The sequence below is a fragment of the Capricornis sumatraensis genome, chromosome 1 (genome assembly GCF_032405125.1).
Source record: "Capricornis sumatraensis isolate serow.1 chromosome 1, serow.2, whole genome shotgun sequence".
Lineage (NCBI taxonomy): Eukaryota > Metazoa > Chordata > Mammalia > Artiodactyla > Bovidae > Capricornis > Capricornis sumatraensis.
Window position 1 is genome coordinate 108,883,559 of NC_091069.1, and position 12,105 is coordinate 108,895,663.

At 47.3% G+C, this 12,105-nt stretch overlaps 1 pseudogene; it reads right to left on the minus strand.

The window, feature by feature from the left end:
* Positions 1-923: 923 nt before the first annotated feature.
* LOC138075680 (uncharacterized) overlaps positions 924-12,105 on the minus strand; it is an 87,021-nt pseudogene continuing 75,839 nt past the window's right edge.

The following is a 12,105-nucleotide window of genomic DNA, read 5'->3' on the forward strand; positions in this document are numbered from 1 at the left end:
TGTGAGGGAAGGGCTGTCCTGTGGAGAACCCAGACTTTAACTTGGGGTGCAGCGGGCAGGGGTGGGGAGGTAACTGGCTAGTCGTGGCAGAACTGTATTGCAGTTGGTGTCAGAAGAGTTACCAAAAACTAAATTTGCACACTCACAAAAGGAGACCTGAGTACCTCCTAGGGTTGGTTTCAAGAAGCAAGCAGAGGCAGGGAAAGCTATTCTCATGGTGCTTGGGACATAGAAGATCTCAGTGAGTATCTACATTTATTGTTTACTGTTAATCCAATCTTCCCCAAGATTACAGTTCCTTCTTCTCCCAAATCACCTTTTTTCTCCCCCATGGGGAGAGGAGGACGTGGGGAGGGGGCCTGGAAAGATTCTTGGAATATTCCTCTTCAGCTCTTATTTTGCTTTCATGATCATTTGTTCACTTATTAATCTTCTCTCACAAATAATCCCTGATATCATAGATAAGAAGGGGCCAGGAGACCAGGGGGAGGCTTCGGGAAGAATCCAGACACCACACAGTGGTGGCCCGGATGGAGGTGTGAGAAGTGGTCGTATTCTGGTTATACTCTGTTTCTTTTTTTTTTCCAAGTCCTTTAAAAAATAATTGTATTTATGGCTGTGCTGGGTCTTTGTCACTGTGCAGACTCTTCTCGAGGTGCTGCTGGGGGTGGTCACAGTCCAGGTGCGGTGTGAAGGCTCCTCGCTGTGGGGGCTGCTTTTGTCGTGGGGCGTACACTCTAGGGTGTTCAGGCTTGTGGCGTGTGGGCTCAGTAGTGGTAGTGCTTGGGCTTAGTAGCTCTGAGGCATCTTCTGGCCCAGAGATCGAATCCGTGTCTCTTGCATTGGCAGGAAGTTCTTTACCACTGAGCCACCTGGGAAGCCTCCTTCTTTCTAGTTTTACTGCTCGAGCACACTAGACAAGTTTATGCAATCAAGCCAAAAGCTGCAGATGACTCGTATTTCCGGTTGAGGGGAAGGACTTGTTTGGTCTTGTAATATCCAGCCCACGAGTGAATACGGCTCTCAATCAGAATCAGATGCAATTGAGCATCTTTATCCTTTCTTTTCCTCTCAGGATGCTTTCACACAGCAACAGCTTTCTTCATTAAATGGTAGAGATCCTCAGGAAAGTCAGGAGCAAGTCCTTTGGACTTGAGAATTCTCAAGATTTTGCTGCCTGTCACAGAATGTACTGTGTAAGAGAATTCGAGTCTCTGAGGACCACCCCGATTCGTGAGGGAGTCGGGCTCTTCTCGACCACTTTGCAGGTCTGCTCCTTCATGTCCTCAGGCGTCAGCTTCAGCCAGGTGGGGACTCTGTGACGGGGGACAGGCCTTTCCAGGGAGCGTGCACGCGACCCACGATGGAGGCGGTCTGGTGCCAAAGGAGAGAGAGATGCTTTCAAGTTTAGGATTTGCCGACAGATTGGATGCAGGGTTAGAGAGAGAGAGGAAGATGCCTCCCAGGTTTTGGCCTAAGTCACAGCTGCCACTCACTGAGATGGGAAAGGTTGCAGTGACCTTTGGGCGACCATCTGCTAGTCCTGCAAAGTCACAGCCTGTTTGATCGTTCCCAGGTGGCTTTATCACTTTTTATTTTTTACCAAATTGAAGGCGGGAGGAGAAGGGGACGACAGAGGATGAGATGGTTGGATGGCATCACTGACTCAATGGACGTGAGTGTGAGCAAACTCTGGGAGATGGTGATGGACAGGGAGGCCTGGCGTGCTGCAGTCCATGGCGTCGCAAAGAGTCGGACATGACTGAGCGACTGAACAGCAACAATTTTTACCAAAATGGCCCAGTTTGTTCCAGCCTGTGGTGGAACTTTCCACGGAGAGCTCTGGCTTTAACTCTACAGACAAATCAACTGCTTTTGATAAGGCTGATGTTTGGTTGGTCCATGGAGCGCTCCTTCACAGTCATTCAATTTGAGTGTTTATTTGAGAAGTGTGTATATGGATACATTTAATGTGGTGGCGACTGAGAACAAATTGTAATTTTAGGTCCAGTCTTTGGAGTTGAGCTCTCTTTCTCACACAGCTTCTGTCTCAGTGATAAAAAAAAAATTAATGTGCAATTTTTTTCTTTCTTAATTGAAACATATTTGACATGTGACATTGTGTAAGTTTTGGTTGTGTAACATGTTGATTTGATACAATTATATATTGCAATATGATTGCCATTGTAGTGTTAGTTGACACCTCTATGATATCACCTAGTTATTTCTTTTTTTTGTGGTGAGAATATTTAAGATAGTCTCTGATCAAATTTGATGTTTCTAATAAAATATTTGTTGTCAGATATGACTGAACAATTAACATTGTTATCTATAATCATCATACTGTGCATTAGATCTCCAGGACTTACTTATATACTAGTTGCAAATTTGTATTATTTTTATTCTTTTTTTTCGGCCACTCTAGGAGGCTTGTGGGTTCTTAGTTACCCTACCAGGGATTCAACCCGGGGCTCCTCCAGTGAAAGTGCCAAGTCCTAACCATTGCTGCTGCTGCTGCTGCTAAGTCACTTCAGTTGTGTCCGACTCTGTGCGACCCCAGAGACAGCAGCCCACCAGGCTCCCCCGTCCCTGGGATTCTCCAGGCAAGAACACTGGAGTGGGTTGCCATTTCCTTCTCCAATGCATGAAAGTGAAAAGTGAAAGTGAAGTTGCTCAGCCATGTCTGACTCTTCGCGACCCCATGGACTGCAGCCTACCAGGTTCCTCCGTCCATGGGATTTTCCAGGCAAGAGTACTGGAGTGGGGTGCCATTGCCTTCTCTGCCTAACCACTGGAAAGTGAAAAAAAAAAAAAGTGAAAGTGTCAGTCATTCAGTTGTGTCTGACTCTTTGTGACCCCAAGGACGGTAGCCCACAAGACTCCTTTGTCCAAGGAATTCTCCAGGCAAGAACACTGGAGTGGATTGCCATTCCCTTTTCCAGAAGATCTTCCCGACCCAGGGATCGAACCTGGGTCTCCTGCATTTTGAACAGATTCTTTACCGTCTGAGCTACAGGGAAGATCCCTAGAGAGGGTAGCCATTCCCTTCTCCAGGGACTCTTCCCAACCCAGGGATGAAACCTGGGTCTCCTGCATTTCAGGTGGATTCTTTGCCATCTGAACCAGCAGAGAAGCCCCCTAACCACTGGACCATTGGGGAATTTTCTCACATTTGTATTATTAAATAACATCTCTCTTATCTCCCCCATCCCCTTACCCCCAGCCCCTGGTAACTATCTTTAAGTCTTTCCCCCAAACTCCAAACATAATATATTAATTGCACTGAATTTCCAAGGTCATTCTGGAATGCATTTGGAAATACAGTCTCAGCATTTGTGAAATGATTCTGCTTGTTCAAATCACAGGGTTAAGAAGAGTTTTGTGACTTTGCAGTGTGTTCCCTTTTGGAAATCTGCCTGTGATCTGTCTGTCTAACAAGACAGTTTGAATCATTCAGAGAGCATGTGGGAGCCCATTAAAATGCCCAAGCACGCTGACTTATTTTACTGTTCATATGAATGGCACTTATTTGAATATTTACATAGTCAATATTTAGGTACTTGTCTTTTCTTATGTAACTTTTTATTCTGCATTAGAGTAGAGCTGATTAACAGTGTTGTGATAGTTTCAGGGGGACAGCAAAGGGACTCCGTCATTTACATGCATGTGTCCATTCACCCCCAAACCCCCATCCCATCCAGACTGCCGCAAAACATTGAGCAGAGTTCCTTGTGCTGTGCAGTAGGTCCTTGTGGGTTGTCCATTTTAAATACAGCAGTGTGATACTTAATTGTCTTTTCAAATTATGATCGAGGTTTAAATTTCCAGGTACTTTAAAATTGTTTTCAAGAGCTGAAAACAACTGCATGGAAAAGATATAGAATAAAACCCTTTATGCTGCTACTGCTAAGTCACTTCAGCCGTGCCCAACTCTGTGCGACCCCATGGACGGCAGCCCACCAGGCTCCACAGGCCCTGGGGTTGGCAGAGTTCTCTGCTGCTGCTCAGTCGCTTCAGCCGTGCCCGACTCTGTGCGACCCCAGAGACGGCAGCCCACCAGGCTCCACAGGCCCTGGGATTCTCCAGGCAGGAACACTGGAGTGGGTTGCCATTTCCTTCTCCAATGCATGAAAGTGAAGAGTGAAAGTGAAGTCGCTCAGTCGTGTCCGACCCTCAGCGACCCCATGGACTGCAGCCTACCAGGCTCCTCTGTCCATGGAATTTTCCAGGCAAGAGTACTGGAGTGGGGTGCCATTGCCTTCTCCATAAAACCCTTTACAAATGGTCAAAACTGAAAGCACCCGATAAACACAAACGCAGACACCAAACCAGCACCGTCAGAAGACAGAGCATTCATGTTCACTGTCCTTGCTTCACATTTTTGTGCAAGACTTCTTGAAGTAATGGAACTTTGCTAGAAATTGGTGGTGTGTGTCTCCTGCTAGATTTGTTTCTAAAATCGGTTTTCCTAAAGGGTTTAATAGGGCTTCCCTGGTAGCTCATTTGGTAAACAATCCGACTGCAATGCAGGAGACCTTGGTTCTATTCCTGGGTTGGGAAGATCCGCTGGAGAAGGGATAGGCTACCCACTCCAGTATTCTTGGGCTTCCCTTGTGGCTCAGCTGGTAAAGAACCCACCTGCAATGTGGGAGACCTGGGTTCAATCCCTGGGTTGGGAAGATCCCCTAGAGAAGGGAAAGGCTACCCACTTTAGTATTCTGGCCTGGAGAATTCCATGGACCAAGGGGTCGCAAAGAGTTGGACATAACTTAGCCACTTTCGCTTTCAAAGGGTTTAATGATTTCCCGCAGTGCTGAGCCACAAGCCAAAACACGTTCTTTAGGATTCTTTGCTATTTTTTTTTTCTTTTTAATCGGTTGCCATTGAAGAAGTCACGAAGTAATAATTTATCATTGCTCATATTTGGTGGCTTAGAGTTCGCATTTGCAGGGGCATCAAGTTAGTACCAAAGAGCATCCTTGAATGCACGTGCTATGAGCTTCACGCTTCTTTGGACAGAGGGGAGATGTGGGTCAGCATCCCTGTTGAAAAAGGGTGTGATACCAACCTTGTGAGTCGTATGTGTCACATTCCCTAAAATATCTACTTTGTTTCAACTAAATTTTTCCTAGGATATGGATCAAGAAAAAATTCACTGTGGAAGAATTCAAACATATTTTTACTTTTTTAAACCATATTTTAAAAATGTAATGCCCAAAGTAGAGAGAATGGTTTTTATCAATCCTAGGTATCCATCAGCCAGCTCCAGCAAGGATCCACACTCCTAGTTTGTGGGCTGGTGCTAACTCCAGCTTTATTTTGTCACTAGTGACTTGCTACTTGGGACATGCTTTCCTATTCAATAAAAGTGGGTATATTAGCTATTCTCTGTGTATATCCTGGGACTATATTTTGAAGGCCGATTTATTTATCCAACAAATTCTGACTAATCCTACTGTGAGCCAGGACTGGGTTAGGTACTGGGGACTTGAAGGCAGAATGGCCAGCTCTGGGAAATCAGCCTGGATGCAAAGACCTTGAAATGCTTTTCTGGCAGAGGTGTGTATGGATCATTTTTGTGTCTGGGAGATATTTCTGTCTCTTGCTTACACACTTTAGAAATGCACCTTGATCCCAGTAAAATGTCGCGTGTGGCTCATTAATTAATCAGCGATACACAACTTACAGCCCATTTGATCACAAACAGACCAGAGATGCAGCTTGACATGTGCAGCTTGAGTGAAAAGGCTTGCACTGTTTCTCTCCAGCTTCGTCCACAAACGGCACACGCATCGCTTCTGGTTTGGTAGCAGAAACACCTAATGTGAGTTCTATTCTTGGAAAAGGGTGAAGAGGAAGACAGGGAACATGGAAGGTTGGGAGGAGGAGGAGGAGGGCAGATACCAGCAGGGCTCTCAGAGTGACCAAGTCTCCAAGGGCCTCCCCAAGTGGTGGCAGGTGCCAGCCGCTGCCTGGGTTTGGAGATGAAGTGACTGAATAGCTGTCAAATGCCTATCTCACACACGCACACACATGCACACACACACACACATGCAGAGTCTCTCTGGAGCTCTGAGGGTCCCACTTTCGTCACCCGGGTGCGGTGGGCCTAGCACAGGGGGGTGGGGGCACAGCCCCCTTAGGACAGGGCCCCCTTACCCTCCCCGCTGCCGCGTCCCTCCCCTCCTGTCTCTGCTGAAGAAGACCAGATCTGTCTTGGAAGCTGCCGCTCCCTGGCCTGGGGAGTGCGGTCATGATCTGTTCCTGTTCCCGCCTTCTCCCGGGCCTGAGGTCTTGAAGCTGGACCCGGGGTTGGTGGGCTCCCTTCCACGTGTGGCCATGTGTGCTGAGCACCCCCACCGGGGCTGCAGGCGACATGCTTGGACCCAGGACCTCAGCAACTGAGCTGGTCAGTGAACGCTGGTGCACAGGGAGCCCCATCTGCTCCCAGGACAACGTGCCCCTCCAATCCCCGAACCCCTCTGTCTCCCAGAGCAGGCGGAACTCCCATCCCCTACCCTGCTCTCCCTAGGTCCCTCTCTAAGTGCCCGTCGTGTGCTAAGCATGCGTGCCAAGTCACTTCAGTCATGTCTGACTTTTGGCGACCCTATGGCCACAGGGTCCTCTGTCAATGGGATTCTCCAGGCAAGAATATTAGAATGGGTTACCATTTCCTATTCCAGGTGGTCTTCCCAACTCTAAGACTGAACCCATGTCTCTTATGTCTCCTGCGTTGGCAGACAGGTTCTTTACCGCTAGGACCACCTGGGAAGTGCCTTGTCAGGGGGCCCCAAATCAGTTGTCATGGTCTGGGTAAATCTGGCTCTCTACCTGCCTGCAGGAGGGGTTGGAACAAGTACGGAGCAGGATGACAGGGAGACATGGGAGAGGCGGTGCCCACCGTGATTGCTGGACGCTCCTGCACTGCCCACAGACCCTGGCGCCACTGCCCTTCTTTGCCAAGTGCAGGCATAGCCCCCATGAAGGTGGTGCATGGTGATCCTGGCCTCTTAATTGCACTCTCCCAATGCAGAGCCTGAGACAAGGGTTTGGGTGTGGGTGCTTTATTTGGGGGACACTCCAGGAAGCAGGGGTTGGGAAACAGAAGGAGGAATCACCAAGAAGTCCATGATGGAGACTGCTGCTGGTGACAACAGGGATTTTGCCAGTGAGAAAATGCCTTCAAGAGAGTCCCTTCCCAGGTGGGTTTAGAACATGTGAAGACTTTCCAGGCTCCCCCATCATCACCATTCAAGTGGGAAGCAAAGTAAGTAGAGGGCCTGGGGGAGCCCACATTGCCCTGAAATGTGCTCTAACCCAGACAGAGGGCTAGATTCTCTCTCCCACTTCAAGTGACTTAAACTCATCCACTATAGCAAATACTGGTTCAACACCTTCTACTGGATTTAAAGGAACCTAAGACATCACTCCACCTCCCACGCAGGAGACGTGGGTTTGATCTCTGGATTGGGAAGATCCCCTGGAGAAGGAAATGGGAACCCACTCCAGTATTCTTGCCTGGAAAATCCCATGGACAGAGGAGCCTGGGAGGGCTACAGTTCATGGGGTTACGCTAGACTTAAACACGTCGAGAGGCTAACAACAAAAGACATCACTGGCTGTAAGGCATGCTGTTATTCTAAGAAGCACTAAGGAGAATACTTCTAGTTATATTGTGATACACTATCCAATGTAAGACACTTTCCTAGTTCAGAGATGAGAAAGAGGGAAAAGAATGTGAGCCTTGGGACAGTCGCTGTGTCCACCACACCCTAGTGGCTATTGTGGAGATGATGATCTTGCCTTTACTCCCTAGAGAGGAGAAAAGCCATGCACCATGCAGGGAGATGGCTGTGATAGCAAGATAGAATAGAATGACAATAACAAACCAAGTAAGTGCCTTCACAGTACAGAGGAAGAAGAGATGAATTCTGGCGGGGGGAATTGGGGAGGCCTTCCTGGAAGAGGGGGTGTTATTTGAGATGTGCTCAGAGGATGGCAGGGTTTGCATTGTTGGACATGAAGGGAAAAGGTGTTCCATGCAGTGGAAACAAGATGGGTAAAGTCTCCGTTGTTGTTCAATCACTAAGTCTTGCCAGACTCATGGACTGCAGCCCCCCAGGTCCCTCTGTCCTCCACTATCTCCTGGAGTTTGCTTAAATTCATGTCCATTGAGTTACTGATGCTATCTCACCATCTCATTCACTGCCACCCCCTTCTCCGTTTGTCTTCAATCTTTCCCAGCATCAGGATCTCTTTTAATGAGTTGGCTGTTTGCATTAGGTGGCTAAAGTATTGGAGCTTCAACTTTAGCATCAGTCCCTCCAATGAATATTCAAGGTTGATTTCCTTTAGGATTGACTGGTTTGATCTCCCTGCAGTCCAAGGGACTCTCAAGTCTTCTCCAACACCACAATTTGAACGCATTAATTATTTGGCACTCAGCCTTCTTTATGGTCCAACTCTCACATCCATACATGACTACTGGAAAAGCCATAGTTTTGACTATATGCACCTTTCTGGCAAAGTGATATTCTCTGCTTTTTAATACACTATTTAGGTTTGTCATAGCTTTTCTTCCAAGAGGCAAGAATCTTTTAATTTCATGGCTGCAGTCATCATCCACAGTGATTTTGGAGCCTAAGAAAATAAAGTCTGTCACTGTTTTCATTGTTTCCCCATCTATTTGCCATGAAGTGATGGGACTGAATACCATGATCTTAGTTTTTGAAAGCTGAGTTTCAAGCTAATTTTTTCATTCTCCTCTTTCACCCTCATCAAGAGGCTCGTTAGTTCCTCTTCACTTTCTGTCATGTCATTAGATTTGTACTATCTGCATATCTGAGGTTGTTGATATTTCTCCTGGCAATCTTGATTCCAGCTTGTGATCCATCTAGCTCAGCCTTTCTCAGATGTACTCTGCATATAAGTTAAATGAACAGGGCGACAACATACAGCCTTTCCGTACTCCTTTCCCAGTTTGGAATCAGTCCGTTGTTCCACGTCCAGTTCTAACTGCTGCTTCTTGACTTATATACAGGTTTCTCAGGAAACAGGTAAGGTGGTCTGGTATTCCTATCTCTTTAAGAATTTTCCACAGTTTTTTTGTGATCCACACAGTTAAAGGCGGAGAAGGCAATGGCACCCCACTCCAGTGTTCTTGCCTGGAGAATCCCAGGGACGGGGGAGCCTGGTGGGCTGCTGTCTATGGGGTCGCACAGGGTCGGCGACTTAGCAGCGCTTAAAGGATTTACCATAGCCAATGAAGCAGAAGTAGATATTTTTCTGGAATTCCCTTTTTCTATGATCCAGTTAATGTTGGCAATTTGATCTCTTGTTCTTCTGCCTTTTCTGAACCCAATTTATACATCTGAAAGTTCTCAGTTCACATACTGCTGAAGCCTAGCTTGAAGGATTTTGAGCATTATCTTGCTGGGGTGTAAAATGATTACAACTATATGGTAGTTTGAGCATTCTTTTGCATTGCCTTTCTTTGGGATTGGAATGAAAACTGACCTTTTCCAGTCCTATGGCCACTGCTGAGTTTTCCAAATTTGCTGACATATTGAGTGCAGCACTTTCACAGCATCATCTTTTAGGATTTTAAATAGCTCAGCTGGAATTCCATCACCTCAACTAGGTTTGTTAGTAGTGGACACTGTGTGTCTCCAAATTTCCTTTTTACTTTTGGCTATGCTCTGCATGATATGCAGGATCTTACTTCCTTGACCAGGGACTGAACCTGTGCCCTCCACAGTGAGAAGTGTGGAGTCCCAATCACTTTCCCAAATTTCCTTGTTCTTTCTGAGGACACCTGGCATTAGATTTAGGGCCCACCTTACTCCAGTTTGGTGTTGTCACTCCCATCTTAACTCGATGGCATCGGCAAGGACCCCATTTCCAAATAAGGTCACATTTAGAGGGCCAAGGTTTGGATTTCAACATGTCTCTTTTATTTAAGACTTATTTATTTGTTTTTGGCTGTGCTGGGTCTTTGTTGCTGTGTGATGGCTTTCTCTAGCTGTGGTGAGTGGGGGCTACTCTTCCTTGTGGCTAGTGGCTTCTCATTGCAGTGACTTCCCTTCTCTGTTGTAGAGCTTGGGCTACAGGGCACGAGGGCTTCAGGAGCTGAGGTGATGGGCTTAGTTGCCCTGTGGCATGTGGGATCCTCCTGGAGCAGAGATTGAACCTGTGTTCCCCACAATGGCAGGCAGACCTCCAAACAGTGGGCCACCTTGGAAGCACTCAACACATCTTTTTTAGGGGGTACAATTCAACCCCAAGCACCTGCAATTCACTGGATACCTTCTATGTGTTCAGGATCGTGTTACGTGTGTTGACTGTAGAATCGTATTTAATCACCCCCACAACCCTGCCAGCTAGGTCGTATTATCACCCCAGTTTCACACGCAGGGACCCTGATGCTCAGCGAGGCCCCACAGCTAGTTAGGAAAGAAGACCACACTATGGCGTACGTCATATGTCACCAGCTCTGTGGGCAATGTGAGCAGACGGTTCGGACGGGGATACGGGAAAAGAGGGCTACCTTGGTGGCTCAGTGGTAAAGAATCCGCCTTCCATGCAGGAGACACAGGAGACTCAGGAGTCACCCCTCAGTCAGGAATATCTGCTGTAGGAGGAAATGGCAACCCACACTTGCTGCAAATATTCCATAGACAGAGGAGCCTGGCGGGCTGCAGTTCAGAGGGTTGCAAAGAGCCAGACACTTCTGAGCACTCACTGCACAGAAGAAAAGGAACCCTGGGCCTTATCTTCAGCAAGCTGAAGTCTTGATGGTGGAGGCAGGACCAAACTATCCCAAGAAAATGGAAGAATGTGTATAAGACAAATAGATATGCAATTACAAAACATCTCAGAATCAGAGCTTGAGCAAGCCTGGGCTACTTTTATTTTCTGAAGCTCCTGACATATTAGGGAACTAAAACAAGACATGCTGAAAGAGACTTCTTTGAAGTACCAGTTACTTAATTTATTTTTTAAAGTCTTCATTGAATTTGTTACAATATTGTTTCTGTTTTATATTTGATTTTTTTTTTTTGGCTGTGAAATCTGTGGGATCTTATCTCCCTGACCAGGGATCAAACTTTCTGACCCTCTGCATTGGAAGGCAAAATCTTAACCACTGGACCTCCAGGGAAGTCCCTAAAGGATAAGACATTTTAAACGTTTACACTGAGCCACTGAACACTTTGTCAAAAAAACAATGTCAGCGTATTAGAGATAACACGGAAGCCTGAGCAGTGAAGCTTTCTGAGAATGGGAGCCTCCGGTTTTGGATGGAATGTGAACCACAGAGCAGAGCAGATGTGTTGGTCAAGCAGTAAGGAAGGGGTAGGTGCCACTGGGCACCACGGTCCTGGGAGGACAGGCTGCCTCCCACTGCACAGTGGCCAGCGGGGAAGGGCTGCGCATAGAGGGTCAGGAAGGGGACGGGTCCACCCGGAGCAGGCCAACAGAACAGTTGGTGACCCCGTTTCACTAGCTTTCAGCCGAAGATACCCCAGATGTCCTGGGAGAGCCGTTGAAAGCTCCCAGCTTTGGGTTTTCATGTCTCTGCCAGGCTGACACCAGAGAGGAGTCTCCAGCCAACAAATCTTTTAGAGAAAACCCTCTCCTGGGGGACCTAAAACTTGTAGCTTCAGAATTAATCCAGAAAAAGATCCCTTTGGTGAGGGGGAAGGGAGCTTTCAACCTCAACACAGCTCCTTGTAACAGGTATTTGAGGCTTGTTAGCCACTCGGTCAGTCGTGTCCGACTCTTTGTGACTTCATGGACTGTAGCCCGCCAGGCTCCTATGTCCGTGGGATTCCCCAGGCAAGAATATTGGAGTGGGTTGCCATTTCTTTCTCCAGGGGATCTTCTCCACCCAGGGATTGAAACTGGGTCTCCTGCATTGCAGGCAGATTCTTTACCTTCTGAGCCACCAGGGAAGATTGAATTTGAGGCTTAGATTCGAGAAAAGCGGTCCCTGTCATCCTGCCTTCTGGTCTTCCTAGGACCAGTCTCTCCACCTGCAATCAGAAATACCTAGCTCCCATTAGAGCCTGCTCAGTCAGAATCTAGGTGGAGTACTTCCCCTGTGGC